Source organism: Bombina bombina, chromosome 2 (genome assembly GCF_027579735.1).
Source record: "Bombina bombina isolate aBomBom1 chromosome 2, aBomBom1.pri, whole genome shotgun sequence".
NCBI lineage: Eukaryota > Metazoa > Chordata > Amphibia > Anura > Bombinatoridae > Bombina > Bombina bombina.
In genome coordinates this window covers 1,138,845,942-1,138,871,798 of record NC_069500.1, presented here as the reverse complement: position 1 = coordinate 1,138,871,798, position 25,857 = coordinate 1,138,845,942, and positions in this window count along the sequence as shown.

The following is a 25,857-nucleotide window of genomic DNA, read 5'->3' as shown; positions in this document are numbered from 1 at the left end:
CATTCTTAAATTCCCTGAACTCAGAACGTTTCCCTGAAAAAGGTTGTGGATAATTAATATGAGGTTCAGGTGGGTCATGAGGCTTTTGTGTAACAAAATCTTTAACTATAGTTTTAAGTGCAGCATTTTCAGTCTGCACTTCAGTCACAGCTCTTGCTAAATAATCAAGTTTAAGATAGACATTATTAAACTCCTTTTTTATTTCATTAGGATCCATAATGTTAATTATTTCAAAATTCGGTTTTAGGCCTGATTATTATGTGGTATTCTGAGCTTTGTATTTCAGTAAACAAGTATTTGCACATTTGTTATAAAGGTTAGCCCTAAGATTAGAGCTTGTTGCTCTTTTTTGTAGTAATCAGAAAACAACTTCTATGTAGCCTGATTAAACAATATGAGACATTTAATATATGATGAATTTATATATTAACTACTGACTTAGGTGTTAATAAACATAAGGATTTATTAATATAATATATATCTTATGTTCGATATATATATATATGTAACCGGAGGCCACAGATGAAAAAGAAATACTGACACGCTCAGAATCTGAAATGGTAGAAACAATTGATCCTTTTTACTTCACGCAATCACACACAGCCTAAAATATTTACAAGTTCAGACATTCCACAGACATACAATGTTTGTTTATATTGGATGTTGCAGGTAATAGGATATGCCCAATAATTCAGTATGGTAACAAAAAACAAGCAGATAAGAAGTTTAAAGGCTTTAGCTTTGTTCGTGTACGTTACCACCTTGAGGACCGTGATTATTCTGTTACCGCATTGGAAGATCCGTGTCTGGGACAGGCAGCGTGTGTGAATGCGGCTTACTTCCGGGTAGCGGTGAAAAAGTAGATCCGGCCGTTGAATGATCCAGAGTCGGTAATGACAAAGTAACGATAAGATCGTAAGAGATTCAAGACGTAGCAAGAGTAAACATAGTAAACCACCTTGCACAGGATACAAGCAATAGGAGACCTGAAATAAGGAAAGCTACAACAGAGTAGCTATGACTTCAATAATCAGGCAGTAAATGAGTGTTACAGGTAGTCCTTAAATAGGGTGGAGACCAAATAGGAGGGGTTAGAGTTAAAGGTATACCACAACAGGTTTGCTTTGTTAGTGTTGACCGACATCCAGAAATTAGAAATGATTATTGATTTATATACTCATAATAGTCCTCCTAAAAGGACACGGTATTATATTTTGAGTAGGATTCATTTTACAGGATTTTAGATCTTCCCACACTTCAAAGTCTGTTTTAATTGTGCTTATATACTAAATTTTGCTACACTATCTCAGACTTATTGATTATAGGTACTCACAGATGTAATCTTTCTCTTGCAGCAACATATATGTTATTATTAGATCTAATAGGTTATGTTAATAACTTGATGTACTACAATGATGTTGATATACATTAAAGGGACAGTCTACCATAGAATTGTTATTGTTTTAAAAGATAGATAATCCCTTTATTACCCATTCCCCAGTTTTGGATAACCAACACAGTTATATTAATATACTTTTTACCTCTGTGATTACCTTGTATCTAAGAACCTTCTTCCAGCCCCCTGATCACATGACTGTGACTGTTTATTATCTATTGTCTTAAATTTAGCATTGTTTTGTGCTAGATCTTAAATAACTCCCTGTGCCTAAACACAGTGTTATCTATATGGCCCACGTGTACTTTCTGTCCCTCTGTGTTGAAAAGAGATTTAAAAAGCATGTGATAAGAGGCAGCCCTCAAAGGCTTAGAAATTAGCATATGAGCCTACCTATGGTTAGTTTAAACTAAGAATACCAAGATAAAAAAGCAAATTTGATGATAAAAGTAAATTGGAAATTTGATTAAAATTACAAGTCCTATCTGAATAATGAAAGTTTAATTTATACTAGACTGTCCCTTTAATGAATTGAACTGGGAGATAATCCTAATTTTAGATCTAGGCTCTAACTGACAAATAGGAACATTTTCTAACTAATTTGCCAACTAATACTTCTTTCTATAGCCGTATTAATCCCTTCGTTTATAGAAGGAAACTAGAGGATATTGAGAACTAGCTGTTTTTCTTTATTTGAAGATTCAAATACTTTATTATAACAAATCAGGGCCTGTTTCTTACCTCCTTTTGAGAATATCTGACTTTCCTTCTCTAGTATGGACTTCCTGATATTCCTCTTATTTATGCTTATTTATATTATCCTGAGACACTATACTTCTATTTATATTTAATGTCCTTAATTCATATTATTAGTCCCCTGGGGATCGACCCCTATTATTTAAATCCCTAATTACAATCCCATAAATTTTTGCTAGCTCCGCACCCTCCTCCCCCTTACACTACCCCACCCCCCTTTTTTATGCCACTGAGCTTACTTTGTAAGCGAAGAAAAAAAGCTCAATTTGTGAGCAAAGGAAAACATATACCCTCCCCTGTCCCCCCATACCATAACGCTTACTAGGCAAGCAGAGCAAAATACATCCAATAGAAACATTTCATTTTTACATGCATTTTGTCTGATTCATCCATCAATATTGGTGGCTTACAGAACAATACAGTAATAGATTGACTACAGATAGAAATTAAAGACAATATGAAACTGTTTATGTAATAATATTGTACATATGAATGTTCACCTTCACTACATCTGGACTGTATTGTGATTGATGATATTGCTTACAAAAGAATAATTTCTATGTAACCTTGCATAAATAGAAAAAATATGCGTTGTTTTATTGTTATGCTATTCTTGAAAAACCAGAAAAAATGTTTGGAAAAAATATATATATATCATATATAAGATTTAAAAACAAAAACAAAAAAATAAATACATTTCTATGAGATATGGTTTGTTCAGGTATAAATCTAGCTGGCTGTTTCAAGGACATGTCACTAATGTTGGGCGGCTTGTAGCATGTTCCTAGTAATATTTTTTTTTAGATCTTTTCCCCTACTCTTTATTTCAACCCACAGGGTCTCTACATTATCACCAGTATCATCATAAATATCTTCCCTTATTCTAGGTTTAATGTCAGGTTCAATATACATGCAAATTCCTACATCCCTTTTATTATTTCTGTCCCTCCTCAATAAAGTATAACCTTCTAAGTTAACTTTCCAGTCATGTAAATCATCCCACCAGGTTTCAGTTAAACTCATAATATCATAGTCCTCTTCACAAATAAGAGCTCCAGCTCTCCATTTTACACATGTTTTTTTCATTTGCTGCCATACATGTAATTTTCATTTGCTTTCTGCTGCTACTTTTTGTGCTTTCCTCCAAACTTTCTAATGTGACATTCCCTAAGTGTACCTTTCTGTCATACCTTCCTTGAGATATTCTAAGTGTGACATATTCACATATTTGTTGTTCTATTATGTTTAGACTGACCCTCCCCCACTTTGCCCAGTTTAAAAGATCCTCTAAGCATGCTACCAAGCGCAGGCCGACTTGTATGCCCCTCTTCCATGACTGAAGGACTGCTCACTACATTATACCCCGCTTCCACGACCGATTGAGTGTTTACTATAGTATGCTCCTTTTCCATGACTAAAGGACTGTTCACTATACTAGACAAAACAGCCGTCTCTAACATTTTTACACCTCAACTGATATCCCCAACATCTTCACTCAATCTGTCAAATCTGTTGGGGTGATTAAGGGGACCGCCCCGAAACGTTGTGTTTTCTTTGATCGCCATGTTCTAAAATAAAGGGATTTTTAATCTGACACCTCTGTGCTGTTTCTAAAATCTGTTGGGGTGTACCAGCTCAGAACTGACCTGTCTCTTCCACTTACTTTCACTTCCCCTTCTAACTGTGACCGAGCTAATTCCCTGAGCCTCCCTATTTGAATCCCCTCCCTTCCCACTGCTAGAACCATAAACAACTTGCTCAGTCAAATCCATTTCCCTTTCAAGCTAAACTTTAGGACTGGTGTACAGAGAAGGAACTTTTGGTTAGAAAAAACTTGTAAAAAAAAGATTGGCGTTTCTTAGATTCAATGCATCTTTGAGAAAGCAATTGGAGTGCAAAATCGGTCAGATGCTGGAGGTTTGATGTCTAGTTTCATCACAAAATCTTGTTATAACGATGTACAGAGTAAAAGTAAGTTTTTTTAGCTTTTAACTTGTGACTACTCTCCTGCTTATCAATAAGAACACATCAATCCTCGAAAAAGTTTCATGAGATACTGAAGTAGATTTTTCTCTATATATTTTATTGGCTTTGGCAACCCTGCTATAGAGGTTTTGATATTTTTGTTCATGGAATATTTGATATGTCAGTATATGGCACTGTTATAACACAATATATTTAATAATTATCCTTTAATCTGAACCCCAATAAAATATGCATATACTAGAAAACATAAAATTAATATAAATTCATGAATTATTTTTATTAGTTGATATCTATAAACACATTGAAATATATTTGTAGGAATCAGAATATGAATCAATACTATACACGTTTAAAAACTATTAAAATATGCTATGCAAAGTTCATAAAAGTTTACCTTTAAAACTAGCCTTATTCACAATAGAATTTCATTCAATTTACTCAATGAGATTCCAAGATATTTAGCTGCTAACATTCAACAATACAATTTTAACAGTGCTTAGTTAAACCATAGGACAATATATATATATATATATATATATATATATATATATTCATTCAGCTATTTAGCTACAATTGATTCTAATACAATTCTAATTAGAATACTAAAAATACATATATTCTTAATGTAAACAGTTACTTTCAATGTCTATTTATTTACTGGAACAAATTCTTAGTTACTTATAATTAAAACCAATTCTAATATATATATATATATATATATATATATATATATATATATATATATATATGTGTGTTTTGCAAAGATAAACAACTTAGCATACAAGAGACAAACTTAACACTATACAGGACTATGAACACAGTTAAAATACTGAGTGCTCCTTTAAATCTCTTAACTATAATTTTAATATGGTCTTACCAATAACCTTTGTATACTTTACCCAGATAAAACCAATCGATATCCAATATTTCTCAACAGGAACAATCTCACCTCAGAATACGAATAAGTATATTTTGCAATTAATGAGAAAAGGTAGGCCAGCTTTGCTAGAGTAATGGTATTTCAAACGCACAGTAACCAGTTACAAGTTTAGCTTAGCAGCATCTGTCCCCTCTCCTATATTGCCTTAAGCTTATATATGTTTCCATCATAGGTGAGAATATGGGAGGCCCTTTCAGAAAACCTGCTTTGTTATTGGCCCTCACGGAGCTGAGCCTGGATTGGATATCTGGGATATCTTATCGGATTGGCCCTGGGAAATTTCATTTTTAACAGCCTTCTGGCTGTAATTCTTGCATCACAACACCGGGGGCAACATGACAATCAACACAGCAATACATTTAATCATTTCTAACATTTAAACATATTTCTTTAAAATGTGTAATAAATGCCATAATTTCCTTACATTAATAAGTTATATGTTCATATGTACTGTATTATGTCACATTATTTATTCTGATTATTTTAATATGAAATATAGTATGTTTTTAACATTATATTATATCAAAGCAATTATACTGCTAATTATTCCAAAATTAATAGCATTTAAAATCCTGATATATATATATATTCATACAAATACAGCATGTTTCACATTCAGTGTACTTCGTCCTGAATATATAAATTGATGCCCATGACCAATTGTTGTCTGCAACACAAAGAAATAATTGTTAGAAATGTTAAACATTCATATATCTATTTGCAATGTTTATCAATCTCAGCAAATATTTATCTAATATGAATGCTATCTGTCACTCCTTCTTAGGTCCACAATTTCCCATATTCATGTGTTTATATTTAATATCACATAAATAGACAGTCTTATATCCATTAAAATATATATTTTCCTACAATGCTGATGTATATTTTACTTGAAATCAAAATACAGTTGTACTTTAAACAGTGAATTTTGAGAGTCACAATACAACATATTTTCTGTTTAGCTAGTAATACAGACATGTATCTGATGTTCAGGGGCAATTAACAAGCCTGTGATAATTACCATTTCCTTATGATTTTGACCAGCTTTTCACTGCTGATTACAGACTCAGCGTCCCTCTCACCACAGGTAGTAGTATCCTGATCTAGGTACCATGCTTATCTTTGTTTGAAAAAGATCTAATCTCATCAAGTGGTAAGGTAAAAAAAAATGTTTTGAAGTTTTTTGGCTAGGGAGCAAATGTCCTCTTTTGAAGTTTTTGGGACATCACGCCTGCATTGAGTTTTAGGATGTGTATTCAGATTATATGGGTTTCAAATCAATTCCTGACATCAGAGTTTTAACCTTATAGTAAATATCTGATAAGAATATGGCTTCATATATAAACAAATTCTTTTGTCTTATTCTATACATATATGTTAGTACATGTCATTCACCTGTACCCTGACAGATACATGGCAAAACAATAATACATAGTGAATTATTTTTGTTGTACCTAAGTCTTTTTTGTTTTGTACTTCACTCTATAAAACTAAACTGTCTTTGAAACTAGTACAACATTTAATAGTGTGTAACAAACAGCAAACCCCTTTCCTGTCTGAGCACGCATCTTCTAAATGTCAAGTGGAGTGCTGCTGTTTTTGACTGTAACAAACTGGAATAAATGACTGAGAGGGACAACTCACCACAAGCCCTTACTGATGCATTGAGAATTAACAACAAAGGGTTACAATAGAGGCCAGGGGTAAGAGAGCAATGAGACTAAACTTAGTAGCTGAACTCTCTCTAGAACTTATCAGCTCCTGCTAAACAAACAACAACTAAGTACCACAAAGTAACTGTAAATATATACATTTTAAAATCAAAGAAAGACATAACTTTGTATAAGTCTTGCGATCCAGACAAATGCACCTTGCATATGATACTTAATGCATTTATCCTGATAGCAGAGGTATCCTGAGTAAAGGTAATATTAGTCAGACAGCCGGTGTCAATGACTTACAGGGAAAAACAGTACAAAATAATTTGATGCAGAGTCCACAAACAAGCCAAAGTCAAATACCAACTCAGTCACAAACAAGGGGTTAATACAAAAGTGTATAGATAGGGGAAGCAGAGGTGAAAACAGTATGTCCAAGTAGTAATTGCCAGAGTGAGAGATTCAGTAACTTAATACACAAGCAACTACAAGTATAGAGCTAATATAGACTACTGCAATTAAGTCCTAATTGATCCCCTATGCCTCCTTAAAGGAACATAAAACAAGTTGGGATAGAGACAAAATATCATAATATATACTTTAATTACCCTTTCTTTTAAGTTTCCGAATTGTACAGCTCTGACTCCCCCCACACAATTCCTTCTATGGCTGTATCTATATCCACCGTCGATTTGGTAGAATACAAGCCTTTAAAACTCATTATCTGCTGGAGCATGCCTAAAAGCAAATAAACTGCTGTTAACTCACAATTTTTTATGCAAACTATTTTTACTTAATTAGTCCTTTTGGGATATGCACAGATCTCAATATGCTTTATGGCACTTTAAAAGTACAGTATTCCCTGACTTTTCCATACCTTGGGCAGGAGTAACCTAATCCCCCCCCCCCCCCTATATGGCAAGATGTTGAAATGGCTCTCATACCTAATAACATCCAACTTCCAGACTTAATCGAGATACCACCTTATTATAGCATAAGATCGGGAATTAATCACCCGATCTTGATAGACAATTTATGTTTCTGGGACAGGATTAGACATCTCAAAAATGTTGCTCCTCTTCCATCCCCAGCTCACACAGTAAAGAGAATTGTGTGGTGTCTTTAAGAGATACATGATACCTATTGGAATAGTTTAGGTTCCCTGCCGGTCAGGGACCTTTAGGTTGATGAGAAATGGTTGACTGCACTATATTATGTGGAGAGGTTTGCCATACCATTGAAACTCCAATTTGAAATTTTTAGATTCTTCACCTTCAGCCTCTTAATACATTGGGGTTTTCAGGATAAAGGCCTGAGGGAACTGACACAATGGGAACATTGTTGGCTTAGACGTTGTAAGTCTGGAGGTCTTTTATCATTAAACTATTACCTTCTCACCAGCGATCAGTCTCCTACTACAACTAGCCCTCAGGTGAAGAGACCTTGGCTTGTCAGTGGACACCAAGTTCTGGACCAGAGAAATAGTATTTGCTAGGAAAACCCTACACTGCGCTACACTTTGGGAGTTGCACTACAAAATTGTTGTGAGATGACGCGTGGTCCCAACTTATCTTCACAAGATATATAGTAATGTTTTGCCACTATACTGGAGAGGATGTGGTCAATTGGGTACATGGGTCCATATACAGTCATAGCCAAAAATATTGGCACAGCCAAAAATATTGGCACCCCTGTATTTCTGTCAGATAATGCACTTCTTTGCCCATAACATTTTTGCAATTTCAAATGTTTAGCATTCTTACGTTTATTTCTTTTGTTTGTATTGGTATGACACAAAAAAAGTGGAGAAAAAAGCCAAATCTGACATTCCATGCAAAACTCCAAAAATAGACTGGACAGAATTATTGGCACCCTCAATGTAATATTTGGTAGCACACCCCTTTGAAAAAATAACTGAAATCAATTGCTTCCTGTAACCATCAGTGAGTTTCTTCTACCTCTCTACTGGAATTTTGGACCACTCTTCTTTTGCCAACTGCTCCAGGTCTTAGATTGGAAGGGTTCCTTTTCACAACTGCTGTTTTGAGATCTCTCCACAGGTGCTTTATGGAATTGAGATCTGGACTCATTGCTGGCCAGTTCAGTACTCTCCAGCAATTTGTCTTAAACAACTTATGGGTGCTTTTTTAAGTGTGCTTTGGGTCATTGTCCTGCTGTAAGATCCATTACCTCTGACAGAGACTGAATTTTCTGACACTGGACCCTACATTGCACCACAAAATTCTTTGATAATCTTCAAATTTCATGCTATGCATACAGTCAAGAAATCCAGTGCCTGAAGCAGCAAAGCAATCCCAAAACATCAGTGAACCTCCACCATGTTTCACTGTAGGGACTGTATTATTTTCTTTAAAAGCCTAATTTCTTTTTCTGAAAACAATAGAATGATGGGCTTTACCAAAAACCTGTAATTGTGTTTCGTCTTTTCACAGCACATTTTCCCAAAAGGATTTTGGCTTCCTCAGGTAAGTTTTGGCAAACTTCAATCTGGCTTTTTTATGTTTCAGTGTCAGCAGTGGGGTCCTCCTGGGTCTCCTACCATTGCGTTCCTTTTCAATCAGATGGCAATGTATAGTGTGAGCTGACACACTATAATTTGTCTGGAAGTTGATTGAGGTTCTTTATCCACAATTCAAACAATACTTTGTTGCAATCGTTGATCAATTTTTCTCTTTTGTCCACATCTAGGGAGATTAGCTACAGTGCCATGGGCTGTAAACTTCTTGAAAATGTTGTGCACAGTGGACACAGGAACATTAAGATCTCTGGAGATGGACTTGTAACCTTGAGATTGTCCATGCTTTTCCACAATTTTGTTCTCAAATCCTCAGACAATTCCTTGCTGCTTGTTCTCTTTTCATGTTCACACAACAGAAAGGTTGAGTACATTTTTCACCATTTTAACTGGTTGCCGGTGTGATTTTTATATTGCCAGCACCTGTTAATTGATACAGGTGAGTTTAATTATAAATTACAGGAGCATCAAAAACTTGGAAAGCAATTTTTTCTTACAATTTTGAGTAGGTGCCAAAAATTTTGTCCAGTCCTTTTTTTGGAGTTTTGTGTGTAATGTGTCAGATTTGGCTTTTTTTCTCCACTTTTTTGTGTCATACCAATACAAACAAAATAAATAAATATGAGAATGCCTAAACATTTGTAAATGCAACAATTTTCTGGGTGAAGTGGTGCATTATCTGACAGAAAAGCAGAGGGGCCAATATTTTGGGCCATGACTGTATGGTGGGAATGGCTTAGACCCTTTTGGAGAGATTGTTTTATGCTCCTAGGGGACATTAATTTTAAGTTACCACATACACCAGCAGTAGGCCTTCTACATTTGTTACTCCCTATGCACAGATATCAACATGTTTTATGGCACTTTAAAAGTACAGTATGCCCTGATTTTTCCATACCTTAAGCCTTCTACATTTGTTACTTCCTAAAATGACACTAGCAAGAAACATGTTCATTATATATTTCCTGACAGCGGCTAAGCTGACCATTGCCAGAGAATGGAAACAGCCATTACCTCCTACACTCCAAATGGTCATAAACTATGTGAAATTTGAAAATTTGAAAAAAAATTGTAGAGTACGTCTTCAGACTCAAAGACAACATAAACTTATATTACAAAATTTGGAGACCTACGTATCATAGGTCTTGTGGACCTGATCCGACAGTGCGGATCAGGTCCGTGAGACGTCACTGAATGCGGAGAGCAATACGCTCTCCGTATTCAGCATTGCACCAGCAGCTCTAGAGGTTTTATTGTTATTTTTAGGTATAAAAATGTAAAGTATCAATATGATGTTGATATTGAAGAAACAGTTGCTAATCCTAATGCTTTTGGAATATCAGATGCATCTGGATATATAATCTGTATTTTGTTTTGTACATTTATAACTCAATGTTTGTTGTCGCTCAATTGTATGTATGCCGTGATTTCTCATTACCTTAATTAAAAAAAATAATTAAAAAAAAGTACAGTACGCCTAACTGCAGCATGGACAGAAATCACTCTTTTAGACCTACACTTATCATGATACAGTGGGCGCGATCACATATGTTGCTTAATTTTCAATGCAACTGCTGAAACCCACGTCGCCCGTAAGTTCACCTCGCACATCGGCTGAATCACATAACACACACCACCATATGATATACTGGTCAAACTGTCACGGTTCAGAAATATGCGCAACTACACATTTCTGGCGTCACCAGTAATTTACGCCAGTAAATTGCATGCATAAGTTAAAAATAAAGAGTAGGTTTTTTTTTAAGTTGAATTCACACGTAAAAATCGAAACCGAAAAAAAAATCAACACGTCAAAACGCCATTCAAAACCCCTATATAAACCCATGCATAACCCCCATATTTTGCGTGTGTTTGGATTGTTCTTTAAGCTACAACACAGGGCCCAGGAGCGGAGATATAGAGAGAGAGGGGTAAACACTGTAGAGTTAGTTAGGATTTGATTGTGGAGTAGTAGGACACTTACCAAGACCGGACTGGGAACAAAAATAGGCCAGGGCATTTAAAGGCAGAGCAGCCCACATCAGTTAGACCTCTGTCAGCTAGGTAGCTATAATAGACCAGAACTCTCAATCTGCAAAACCTATGATTAACAGCCAGACAGAAAATGTACTTTCTGCTTTACAAAATAGGCAGATTGTAACAGTGTTCCTATTGTTACCCATATTAAGAGAGGGTGGTATATAGCAGCAAGGCTCATATAAGAGCCCCCCATCGGGCATTAGCTCTGTGTACCCTATGGCCAATCCGGGCCTGACAATTACACATATTTGTACATATTGCACACATTGCATCCATACATATACACATATACCACACTTTTATTTTCATACACCTGACACATTTTATATTTTATTTTTATACAGTGTGACCAGTGTTTGGTACAGTGATACAGAGTGTTTGGTTGTGATTGGTTTGACACACTTGCAGAGGGCGGATACTGGTTTGATTAATTAAGCGGCTAGGAAAGGTTTAACTGTTTGATATGTGCAGCTGAAATGTATGTGAGTGCGCATGCGTTAGGTGTTTGTTAAGCCTTCCCGGGACTTATGCTGCTTTTTTACTGTGCACAAGAGTTGCTGCTCCTGCCTATGTGTGGGGAACTGAAAATTGAGTAAAATATATAAATTCTGTGTGCGTAAATCTGTGTGCTGCCTTTGTGATACAATCTGCCGACACCAGTTCTATGTTAGTTTATGGGAGTAAAAAATGTGCACACCGTGAAAAATCTACTTCCGTAACATGTCTGCTGTGCCGGATTTGTGAGCATGCGATTTGAGAAAAAATGGCTGTTTTTTGCGCACGTCGCCAAGTATGTGATCGAGGTTAGTGTCTACTACATTGCTTTAGATTTAAAATTTGCTGCCACCAACAACAGCTCATCACTGAAGCTTAGATAGGCATCAGTATTTTAAAAATGTTTAAAACTTTCATGTCCTGTTGTAAACTGCTAATTGAGTTAATAGCTGTTATTATTACTAATACATGCTAGAAAAAATTCAACAACAAGCAGTAGTGATGCTTCATTGGTGACAATAATGAGCTATACAGGGAGTGCAGAATTATTAGGCAAGTTGTATTTTTGAGGATTAATTTTATTATTGAACAACAACCATGTTCTCAATGAACCCAAAAAACTCATTAATATCAAAGCTGAATAGTTTTGGAAGTAGTTTTTAGTTTGTTTTTAGTTATAGCTATTTTAGGGGGATATCTGTGTGTGCAGGTGACTATTACTGTGCATAATTATTAGGCAACTTAACAAAAAACAAATATATACCCATTTCAATTATTTATTTTTACCAGTGAAACCAATATAACATCTCAACATTCACAAATATACATTTCTGACATTCAAAAACAAAACAAAAACAAATCAGTGACCAATATAGCCACCTTTCTTTGCAAGGACACTCAAAAGCCTGCCATCCATGGATTCTGTCAGTGTTTTGATCTGTTCACCATCAACATTGCGTGCAGCAGCAACCACAGCCTCCCAGACACTGTTCAGAGAGGTTTACTGTTTTCCCTCCTTGTAAATCTCACATTTGATGATGGACCACAGGTTCTCAATGGGGTTCAGATCAGGTGAACAAGGAGGCCATGTCATTAGATTTTCTTCTTTTATACCCTTTCTTGCCAGCCATGCTGCGGAGTACTTGGACGCGTGTGATGGAGCATTGTCCTGCATGAAAATCATGTTTTTCTTGAAGGATGCAGACTTCTTCCTGTACCACTGCTTGAAGAAGGTGTCTTCCAGAAACTGGCAGTAGGACTGGGAGTTGAGCTTGACTCCATCCTTAACCCGAAAAGGCCCCACAAGCTCATCTTTGATGATACCAGCCCAAACCAGTACTCCACCTCCACCTTGCTGGCGTCTGAGTCGGACTGGAGCTCTCTGCCCTTTACCAATCCAGCCACGGGACCATCCATCTGGCCCATTAAGACTCACTCTCATTTCATCAGTCCATAAAACCTTAGAAAAATCAGTCTTGAGATATTTCTTGGCCCAGTCTTGACGTTTCAGCTTGTGTGTCTTGTTCAGTGGTGGTCGTCTTTCAGCCTTTCTTACCTTGGCCATGTCTCTGAGTATTGCACACCTTGTGCTTTTGGGCACTTCAGTGATGTTGCAGCTCTGAAATATGGCCAAACTGGTGGCAAGTGGCATCTTGGCAGCTGCACGCTTGACTTTTCTCAGTTCATGGGCAGTTATTTTGCGCCTTGGTTTTTCCACACGCTTCTTGCGACCCTGTTGACTATTTTGAATGAAACGCTTGATTGTTCGATGATCACGCTTCAGAAGCTTTGCAATTTTAAGAGTGCTGCATCCCTCTGCAAGATATCTCACTATTTTTGACTTTTCTGAGCCTGTCAAGTCCTTCTTTTGACCCATTTTGCCAAAGGAAAGGAAGTTGCCTAATAATTATGCACACCTGATATAGGGTGTTGATGTCATTAGACCACACCCCTTCTCATTACAGAGATGCACATCACCTAATATGCTTAATTGGTAGTAGGCTTTCGAGCCTATACAGCTTGGAGTAAGACAACATGCATAAAGAGGATGATATGGTCAAAATACTCATTTGCCTAATAATTCTGCACTCCCTGTATACTATTAGCAGAATGATAGCAACTATGCAAATTTACTCTCATTTCATTCTCTTACCCAGAGTTTGTATAGGACTCCAGAGTACTTGCATAATGATCTGTGTTTGATGCACATAATTAATGACAATTCATAATTACTGTACATTTATTTAATTAGAGAAAAAAATGTGGCTTTTGTCTTAATGATTATTAAATTGCTTAGGTCTGATCAGTGCACACTGATAGAAAAAAGTGGAAACACAAACAATCTATATCTTACGTGGTCTATCTTTTCAAATAATATACTTTCACCTAGATTACGAGTTTTGCGTTAGGAGGGGTGCGGTTCTAATGAGCAGTTTTCCCTCACCGCTCACCTACAGACACTGGTATTACGGGTTTTTAGAAACCCGGCGTTAGCCGCAGAAAAGGGAGCGGAGAGCAACATTTTGCTCCACATCTCACCTCAATACCAGTGCTGCTTATGTTAGCGGTGAGCAGGTAAAACATGCTCATGCACGATTTCCCCATAGGAATCAATGGGGGAGAGCCGGCTGAAAAAAAACCTAACACCTGCAAAAAAGCAGCGTAATGCTCCTAACGCAGCCCCATTGATTCCTATGGGGAAATACTTTTATGTCTACACCTAACACCCTAACATGAACCCCGAGTCTAAACACCCCTAATCTTACACTTATTAACCCCTAATCTGCCACCCCCGACATTGCAGACACCTGCATTATATTATTAACCCCTAATCTGCCAATCCGGACACCGCGCCACTTACATTATACTTATGAACCCCTAATCTGCTGCCCCCAACATTGCCGACACCTACATTATATTTATTAACCCCTAATCTGCCACCGCAGATGTCGCCGCCACCTAGCTACACTTATTAACCCCTAATCTGCCACCCCCAATGTCGCCGCCACTATAATAAAGTTCTTAACCCCTAAACCTAAATCTAACCCTAATCCTAACACCCCCTAATTTAAATAAAATTTAAATAAAATAACTACAATTAACTAAATTATTCCTATTTAAAACTAAATACTTACCTGTAAAATAAACGCTAAGCTAGCTACAATATAACTAATAGTTACATTGTAGGATTTATTTTTATTTTACAGGCAACTTTGTATTTATTTTAACTAGGTACAATAGTTATTAAATAGTTATTAATTATTTAATAACTTCCTAGTTAAAATAAAGTCAAATTTACCTGTAAAATAAATCCTTACCTAAGTTACAATTACACCTAACACTACACTATAATTAAATTAATGACCTAAACTAACTACAATTAAATGCAATTAAATACAATTATCTAAAGTACGGAAAAAAAACACTAAATTACAGAAAATAATAAAATAATTGCAAGTTTTTTAAACTAATTACACCTAATCTAACCCCCCCTATAAAATAAATTGCCCCAAATTAATCAGCTCTTTTACCTGTAAAAAAAGTACAATACCCCACCAACATTAAAACCCACCACCCACACACCCAACCCTACTCTAAAACCCACCTAATACCCCCTTAATAAAACCTAACACTAACACCTTGAAGATCACCCTACCTTGAGAAGTCTTCACCCAACCGGGCCGAAGTCCTCAACGAAGCCGGGCAAAGTGGTCCTCCAGATGGGCAGAAGTCTTCATCCAAGCCGGGAAGAAGAGGTCCTCCAGACGGGCAGAAGTCTTCATCCAGGCGGCATCTTCTATCTTCATCCATCCGGCATGGAGCGGCTCCATCTTCAAGACATCCAACGCGGAGCATCCTCTTCAAACGAAGTCCAACTGAAGAATGAAGGTTCCTTTAAATGACGTCATCCAAGATGGCGTCCCTTGAATTCCGATAATAATAATAGATTTCATACAATTTAGACAGAAACTATTTTTAAATTACTTAGGGCTAGATTATGAGTGGAGCGCAAATTAACGCTCCCACTTGAGAGTTAAGTGTGCTAGAAGATGTTTGCGCTCATCAGGTTGTGCACGTATTATGAGTTGAAGGTAAACTGTTTTCGCTCTAACGGTAACCTGACGAAAGCAAAAATCTGAAGTTAGAATATTGAGTGCGCGTTCACGTATTTCTCCATAGAAGTCAATAGAGAAAAAAAAAGTGGAAAAAACACCCCACTCTCGCAAAAATATGATCGCATATTCTAATTTGCTCTAACCTGAAATGAAAATATGAATATTTTACATAATAATGTTCTTCAAATAACAAAATGCTTTATTTATTCATAAATACATATTTCTGTATATCTGATGGTATTTTGGTACAAAATATATCTATACCATACATGATTATATATAGGTATAGATATATTCAGATATATATAGTATTATCTTTTTATAAATACATAGAACATATTGCCGTATATGCAAAACATTTAAATGTGAAATATTTACAGTAAATACATAGTTAAAACCATTATTAAAAATGAATATTGCATAAATATGCTTTAACATGTTTTCATCTTCTTAACGGAAAAGGACTCTAATGCACTTATATATGTCTATGTATGTATACATATATATTTATGTGTTTATATATGTCTGTAAATACATATCTACACATATACTGTAAATACATAAATACACATATATAGACATATATATGTATATAAATATATATATATATAAATATATATATATATATACACATATACAGCTTTAGACATGTATATGTATGTGTTTCTATGTTACAGCCCTTTGCCTGCCTTTTTTTTCTAACACCTAAGAACTCATATCTTTGCGCCTTTATAACTTGTGTACAATATTTTTTTTGAAAAATTTTTATTAGATGGTGTTATTGTGAGAGTAACTATAATTTTTAATGTATTTTGATGTGTTTTGTTTAACTTTTATTTTTTGCGAAACAGTTAACCAGAGCTCTGAAGTCACGGTAATTATTCTAGCATAACTCGCGATTGTGCTCACACGATCGTCTTTACTTTAAACTCGTAATACGAGCAGTAAGCCCAATGAAAGCAAACCCTCACAATAAATCCCTTATCGCTCGGGTGCAAATGTTTGCGGTCCACTCGTAATCTAGCCCTTAATTAATAACAAAAAAACCCACTTATGACTCACAACACAAACCAACGGCTAGATTACAAGTTTTGCGTTAGAGGCTGTGTGGTGCTAACGAGCAGTTTATGCTCACCAGTCACTTACAGAAGCACTGGTATTACGGATTTTTACAACTCAGACAAGAAGTGAGCGTTGAGCAAGATTTTGCAGATTAGGGGTTAATAATATTTAACTAATGTTTGCGAGGTGGGAGTGTGGCAGTTTAGGGATTAATATATTTATTATAGTGGCGGCGATGTCCGGTTCGGCAGATTAGGGGTTAAAAAAATAATTTTAGTGTTTGCGATGTGGGGGGGGGGGGGCCTCGGTTTAGGGGTTAATAGGTAGTTTATGGGTGTCAGTGTACTTTTTAGCACTTTAGTTAAGAGTTTTATGCTACTGCGTTGTAGTGTAAAACTCTTAACTACTGACTTTAAAATGCGGTACCAGGCTTGACAGGAGAGGGTGTACCGCTCACTTTTTGACAGACTCGTAATACCGCCGCTATTTAAGTCCCATTGAAAAAATAGGATATGCAATTGACGTAAGTGGATTTGCGGTATTTCCAGGTCTGGCCAAAAAAGTGAGCGGTACACCTGTACCTGCAAGACTCGTAATACCAGCGGGCGTTAAAAAGCAGCGTTGGGACCGGCCAACGCTGCTTTTTAAGCCTAACGCACAACTCGTAATCTAGCCGCAAGTGTCTATATAAAATTAAAAAAAAAAATCAAAATCATGATCCTTTTGAAGGGCAGCTCTTCTGATCTTCAAAAACTTCCAAGGTACATTTTCTATAAGCAGAAAACAAGAAGGTGTCAAACTGTGCATTCAGTACATAAATGTATAGATACAAAACAACAAGAAACGTACTTGCAAAGTAGGCAGCATTCTCTTGTGTTAGAAAGGACCAGCTAGGCTATTAAAATTAAACTAACTCACTGACAACAGGTATCTGAAACAGGCCCTGTCTTCTACAGCCACAGAAAACAGAATTAAATTAACATCAACACAGACACTATTAAAAATTGGAATTTATTAAAAAATACTAAGTAAAAAAAGAGACTTACAAAGGGTTCTGAATAATGCAACACGTTTCTCAGTGTTCTCAGGGCTATGTTTCCTGTGGTTGCAACTTTGTTTCTAGACAGGTTGCATGCTTGGTAATATATTGGCCCCTAGTGCACTTAAGAGGAGATTTGGGACCAACAGCAGATGGTTAACTTTTAATGGGCACTATGAATATGGCTACACTAAATGTACAGAGTGTAAACACCCTAAGGTGAGCAACAGATTCTTAATCAGCTGTAACACAAAGAGTTTTTGACCTTGTGAGCTGTACTAATTGTAGATCCACTTTTGCGGTGTGCTTAGCAGAATGCTCACAATGCTATAAATCATGTATAGGTTGTCCTACCAGGAAGGTATAGATAAGGATTTAAGTACTCATCAACGATATAGGGAACGCAAATAATTGTTCAGATCTAACTAGGCATATCATAATTAAACACACTAAAAATGTGACTAATTGGGGGCGGAGCCAACTGCTGATGCTGATAGACGTCCATGTATAGAGCTCCAAGCTCATACTTTAGAAAAATGGAAAATAACTTAACATTTGAGCCTCAGATATATGCATAATCTCCTACATGAACCCAGCTATACATTTTGTGTGGAAGACAGGAGAAAGAAAAAGCCATCTGCAACAGAGACATGTAAGATTACGGCTTCCCAATCATGCCATGCGGTGCGCCATGCTGTATCTCCCACTAGGCTCTCTAATTTGGGCCGTTGTCAGAAACTGAGGGAAAAGCTATCCTCGATATACTCTTTTTTGGGTCCCTGGACTGCCCTAATCTATACTGGTGAGGTGGAAGTGATTTGCTCTGAGGGGCTAAACTCAACATGGAAGCGGTGGAAGCATGGGAAATCCGAACCCAGGGGCTTCTCGATGTTTATTACCAGAGCCTCAGGGAGAGCCTGGCTACACTACTGATCCCTCTATCGCACGATCTATTGCCAGTAACTTGCCCCTTGAACCCTCAGAGCCATGATGCCATGGAAATTGGAATTATACAAGAGACTAAGGACGACCAGATGACTTCTCTGAAGAGCCGTCAATTGCACTCCTTACACTCCACACAGATACAGGCGGAGGCTGAGGACCGTAACTCACTGGCGAGCCGGAAGATAACTCAGAAGTGGGGAGGACTGCTGATGAGCGGCAGGTTCTCTCCCCAAGCTGCGATGTCATCTACTCTGATCAGAGGTTCCCGACATGCCTCCCAGCACAATTCCGGTTGTCCCGAGAATCTCACAAATTACTACAGCAGGTTGCAAAGAGAGGTTGGCGCTAAGTGTGGCGGGCACCCGAGATTTATTGAGAAGCTCTGCTACTATGGCCCCAGATGGATCCGGTCTTACACAGACACATCATCCTCGCTCACACAGCTTATTCCTTTGCCTACTATCAGAGCTGGAGTGGGGTAAAGCAGCATTTTACACCGCTGTTGATGGGTCATCCTCACACCCGCTCTTTTTGAGTCCTCTCACAGCTGGCCTGACATTTATAGCTATGCAGCTTGGAAGTCAACGGATAAAGTCCGTTATGAAGATATTATTGTCTGATGTTTTAGACTTCACAGGGCAAACAGGGGAATTTCACTGTTCCATTTCCCTTGCGCACAGGACTCTCGCAGACTGATTTATGTTTAATGGCTTCTATTCTAGTGTTAAACACACAAGTTTATACATACTCAATTATTAGCTTGAGATCATATCTAAATATGTTATTTGTATTGAGTGGTAATGTAGATGTTAACTTCCGCTAGTGTATATCTATTTATTAGCCATCCAAATTAATAATAGATAGCTTCTAATGCCTGGTACCTTGAGGCATACTATTTCACAAGACTTGTCTTTTTTCGGAGTCGGTTAAAAGACTCAATTATCCATGCACTTTCTGTTTGCCATGCTTTCTATTATTTCTAAGTTTAACAGTTTATTGTAGTTTTTATTCCCTATCAGAAATCTACCCTGTCAGTTTCTCTTGTGTTATGGTTTAATTATTTTGTGCCAGAAGCCATTTATATGGTAATCCTATATGCATGTTTATTTGTTGCCACATCACTCCATCTAGTAAAGCTCACAGATTTTAAAGCACTCATTTCCCTATTGTTAAGTAAGGTATGTCATCTGAAGATAAATAAGATCCATTATGCCCTATTTGCCTTGCTTGTCCAAAGGGGTGACAAAGTCTGAGGGACCCTTGACAATGACCAGCTTTTTAATATACTGAGGGGGCAGATAAATATTTTTGAAGGTTTAAAGACCGCATATAAATTAATAGCAATTGAACACTCAAATAATATATTTATTTATCTTTTTTTTAAAAAAAAGTTTAGGGAACATTTGTGACTTGTGATTAGCAGTTTAAGTTCTATCCAGTCATACAGGATTTTCTATACATGGTTTACTATCCCTCTCCATACCTTATTAACACCCCCTTAGTTTCAGATGTGCCCCTTATTTACACACTAACAGAACAGTATTGCTATCCTTAGTGGTGTTGGGAACTCACAAACTACAGTCCTCTAACAGAATAGATGCAGAGAGTCAGTACAGGTTATTATGCTCACAATTATTTTATTATAGCATGTTACTGATTATACATCATTGTGCTTTATGGCTGAACTAAAATACTGAGTCTACCTGTTTATTATATGACTATATGTTTAGAAATATAGAGTTATCTAGCCATCTGTATCTCAGACAATTATCTGGCTAGCTTCCCCTTTCCATACCTACTTATACATCCACTAGAGGGCTGCATAGTATGAAATTACCCTGTTCCCACCTGTACACAATGCCTCAGATTACTATTATTCTATGGGTACTTTAACAGTGATAGCACTGGTATAGTGTGTGGTATCTACCTATAAACATCTCTTACTATGCTATCTTAAAGTTTAAATTCAGTGCTATTCACAACAACTGTAGCCTTGAATCACCCCCTCCCCTTAATATCACCTTTGGCTCCGCCCCCCCCTTCCCTCCCCTTATCCCACCTAGAGCGGCTCTTGTCCGCTGAAATACCCTTACCCCATTATCTATATTACCAACTCCCCCTTTTGCCTCTATTTCCTATCTCTCTCCTAGTTAAACTAGTTCATAATTCCCAACGCAAAACGGGGACCATTTTTACTTTCTTCAGATTATAAAAAAGAGGTTTCATATCACCCTACATAACATCCTCTTGGACATTCTAAGTTAGCTTATTTTAGACTATCATTCCTTTCCACTAGCCCTGTAAGGTAGACTGGCTTCTCCTATCACTGGATGGTGGGACAGCAGACTACATCATAACCCTGTAAGCAGAATGTCCACGCTACCCCAAAGATCCACAGAATTTATGTCTAGAACTGTAATAGACTCATACTTCTATTGTGCCTTTATATTAATCTTGTATGATTTATTGGAATCTTTGTTTATGGGTGCCTTTATTTATTTGTATTACATTTAACCTCAATAAAAAAATATTTAAAAAAAAAAAAAAAAAAAAAAAAATGTGACTAATTTTAGGTGGTCACTGAAAAGAAGAGATAGAATGGCTAGTCTGTAATAGAGAGAGGTATTTTGGATATTTCTTCTTAAAATTAGGAAAGCTCTTGATTTAAACATTGATGGTGACATTATTATTTTTTGGTTAGTAATAAAATTGAAGGATATATCCAATTTACTAGAGGGAAATAGTGGCCAGTAATAGTTATTCATTTCTTTGCATTGGAGACTAATATGATTAGCTTTTTAATATTTTTCCCAGTGTAGGGACAGATTACAAGTGACGCACAAAATGATTTTATCACTTGTGCACTAACAAAGTTACATTTAAATGCTACTGGGTTTGTGTGCATATTACAAGTTAAAAGTAAAAAGTTAGTGTGAGAGTGCAAGGTCAGGCATGCTCTATGGTGCACCTACATTATGTTATTAACCCCTAATCTGCTGTCCCCTACACTTACAGCTCACATTCTATTGACTGATTGGAACAGCCAATAGAATGCAAGCTCAATCCTATTGGCTGATTACAACAGCCAATAGGATTTTTTCCACCTTAATTCCAATTGGCTGATAGAATTCTATCAGCCAATCAGAATCTAAGGGACACCATCTTGGATGACATCATTTAAAGGAACCTTCATTCCGAAGAAGCCGTCGATTGAAGAGGATGCTCCGCGTAGGATGTCTTGAAGATGGAGCCGCTCTGCGCCGGATGGATGAAGATAGAAGATGCCGTCTGGGTGAAGACTTCTGCGGGCTTGGAGGAAGACTTTGGCCGCTTGGATGAAGACCTCTGCCAGCTTCTTGGAGGATGGATGTTGGATCTTCAAAACTGTAAGTGAATCTTCTGGGGTTAGTGTTAGGATTTTTTTTTTTTTTAGTGTAGATTTTAATTATTTGAGTAGGGTTAGGTGTTTAAATATATAATATAGTTAATTTAATTTGTAGTTTAAGTATAGTGTAATTTTAGTATAAAAGTTAGGGTAGATTAATTATTAATTTAATATAGTTTAATGTAATTTAAGTATAAAAGTTAGGGTAGATTAATTATTAATTTAATATAGTTTAATGTAATTTAAGTATAAAAGTTAGGGTAGATTAATTATTAATTTAATATAGTTTAATGTAATTTTAGTATAAAAGTTAGGGTAGATTAATTATTAATTTAATATAGTTTAATGTAATTTTAGTATAAAAGTTAGGGTAGATTAATTATTAGTTTAATATAGTTTAATGTAATTTTAAAGGTAAGTTTAAATTTATTACAAGATAGACATGAGTTAATATTTGATATAAAGTTAGCGGGTTGTTAAGTTTAGGGGTTAATAGTTTAATTTAGTTTATGGCGATATGGGGGGCTGGCGGTTTAGGGGTTAATAGGTTTAGTAAGTGCTAGTGGTGTGGGAGGCCAGGGGTTTAGGGGTTAATACATTTATTTAGTTGTGGTGGGGTCCGGGAGTGTTGGGATAGGGGTTAATAACTTTATGTAGGTGGCGGCAGTGGCGGGAGCGGAAGATTAGGGGTTAATAAGTATAATGTATGTGGCGGCGGTGTAGGAGGCGGAAGATTAGGGGTTAATAAGCATAATGTAGGTGGCGGCAGTGTAGGGGGTGGCAGCAGATTAGGGGTGTTTAGACTCGGGGTACATGTTAGGGTGTTAGGTGTAAACGTAACTTTTATTCTACCATAGAAATCAATGGGATATCGGGCAGCAGCGAACATAAGCTTTCACTGCTTTCAGACTCACATTGATTCCTATGGCATCCGCCACCTCCAGGGTGGTGGATTGAAAACCAGGTACGCTGGGCCGGAATAGTAGCGAGCGTACCTGGTAGGTATTTGATAACTAGCAAAAGTAGTCAGATAATGCCGAATTTGCATTCGGAACATCTGTAGTGACGTAAGCATTGATCGTATGTTAAGTCACAGATTTCTACTTTTGCCGGTCTGTAGGCTTTGATAAATAAGGCGAATCAAGCTTTCCATAATTACGCTGCAGAATTCCAGCGTATTTGCGGTTGACGGCTTGATAAATAGGCCCCTAGGTCTTCACAGTTTCTGTTTGTGCTCGAGTGCAAACTTTTACTTTTCAGATTATAATATGCGTGCTAGTTAGCACAGTCGCAATATTGCTTATTGCGTCCTGCATCTAACATTAGCATGACACTTGTAATCTAGCCAATAGTTGGGTGAAATATAAACTAAAGAGAATAAATAAAACCTAAAAAACATTACTACAATTACCGCCATCTTGAAATTTTCCCTTCTTTGCATTGTTCAGCACTTGAGGTTACGATTGCTCTCATTTTGCAATTGCTTAGGTCGTTATATTTCATGGGATTTAGTAATCTAGCATCAAGTTCCCTTCTCTTAGTGGATTCTTTCTCTATGTTACTTTTGTCCACTTAAAGGCTAATTGCAGAGTAGCTAGCTTCAGTGCTCATGTGTGGCTATCTTGCACACATGATTGCAGTGGAGGCTCCTCCATAGGTTCACAGTCGCACGTGAACCCCCAAACCCCAGAGCCCCCAAAAGAATAATAAATAAAAAAATTAAAAAATTAAATAAATAAATCTTATTATCTTTAATAAATCTAATTCATGATATATTTTGGCTTAATAAATGTATTATATAATTTTTAATTCAGGCACTGCAGTTTTGTAAAAAAAAAAAATGGCCATGTTTACTGCTATCTATCGCACAGCACCTCAGAAGTATAGAGAAAAGCACTTTCCCCTTTCTGACTGCAGTGCCTGCAGCGCCTCCCACAACCCAGCCCATCGCTTTGCTAATCGCTCAGGTCTCAGTGTGCGAGTGAGAACAAGCTGGCATGTCACATGACACTCGCACACTGAGAGCTGTGTGTGTGGAAGGCGCACATCTGAAACTATAGGGTGCCCTATACTACTACAGAGCATAGGAATTTGTTCCACTTCCTGCTGCTCTATATTATTACCGTGCACGGTAACTCTAGCCTTAGCAAAAGGAGGAGGAGGTGGATAGCTATGCAGGGGCTGCGCTGCTCTGGACTGGGCAGAACACTAAGGAGGAATTTGCCTCTTCGGCTCTGATGGCAGCAAAGGTATTAATGCTTCTCTGCTTCAGTAACAGTTACATTAGCTCTGATATTTACAGTCCAGAAGGATTTAAGATGATTTCAGGTGTCATGACATCCGCTTAATACATTATGGGGGTTACTTATGAAAAGTGGCTCTGCAATCTGTGTTAGCAATATGAGAGAATAAATGTTCAGAGCTGAGCAGAAGAGAAGTTGATGAATTATTAGCTATCAGCGCCTTCCTTGTCTCACGGCTTTGTATTGCTTTATTATGGTCTCTTATGCTTTTTAGATTTCTCACATTCTCTTTCAGTTTTTTCTGTCCTTGAACTTCCACATCTACAACAGTTCAGAAAGTGCACCATGGAAAATAACTCAGACAGTGAAGTACAAGTTTGCTTTTACTCCAGTCTGATCGATCTTCCGTGCTGCACTTTCTGATTTATGTGGGTTTGATCCGTTTTAAGCCTCTGTGTCATGTGTATCTGCTTAATGCAGCCCGAGCCCTGTGCAGAGATTCTATGCTTTGTCAATCCCCATTGAAGAGCGAGTGAGTCCACAATGTAACTTGTAACACAAGCCCCTCACAGGCTCACACTAAGCAGCAGAGGGGAGACAGGCAGGGGAGGGGGATGGGCAGTCAGAATCAAGAGCTTTGCTCGGCTGTGTCTGTGCAGTGAAGGGTTTGCTAGCTTAAACTTTAGTTCTACTTGTGAGATGTGATTTTAGTAACAGGGACTTGTAACTGAGAGACAGGACACATTATGCTGCACAAGCCCCATTTGCTTGCTAACACCAGAAATATGCTACTTGCTGGGATGTATGAGGCTATATACCAACACAGATCTGCATGGACCTCAATTATAGACAATACAGGAAGTGTTAATTAAGTTTTTACTAGCATTAAAATAGCCCAAATGTTTTATTTTAATGTAATGGTACATAGTAAAATATTTGGGCTATTCTAATGCTATTAAAACACATTTTACTATCATTAGTTGTTGCAGTATGTATGACAAGATCCCCTGCATCTATCTAGCTCAGCATGACATCTTGTTCTTTTAGCACATCCCAATTATATTCCCCTAGCTGGTACTGTTTATTGGACATGTATAAAAATGGGGCTTGTTTAAAAATAGTCTGGTGTAAAATTAAATCCTGTCTCTCTCTCTCTCTCTCTCTATCTCCCTCCCTGTATCTCTCTCTCTCCCTCCCTGTCTCTCTCTCTCTCTCTCTCTATCTATCTCTCTCCCTCCCTGTCTCTCTCTCTCTCCCTGTC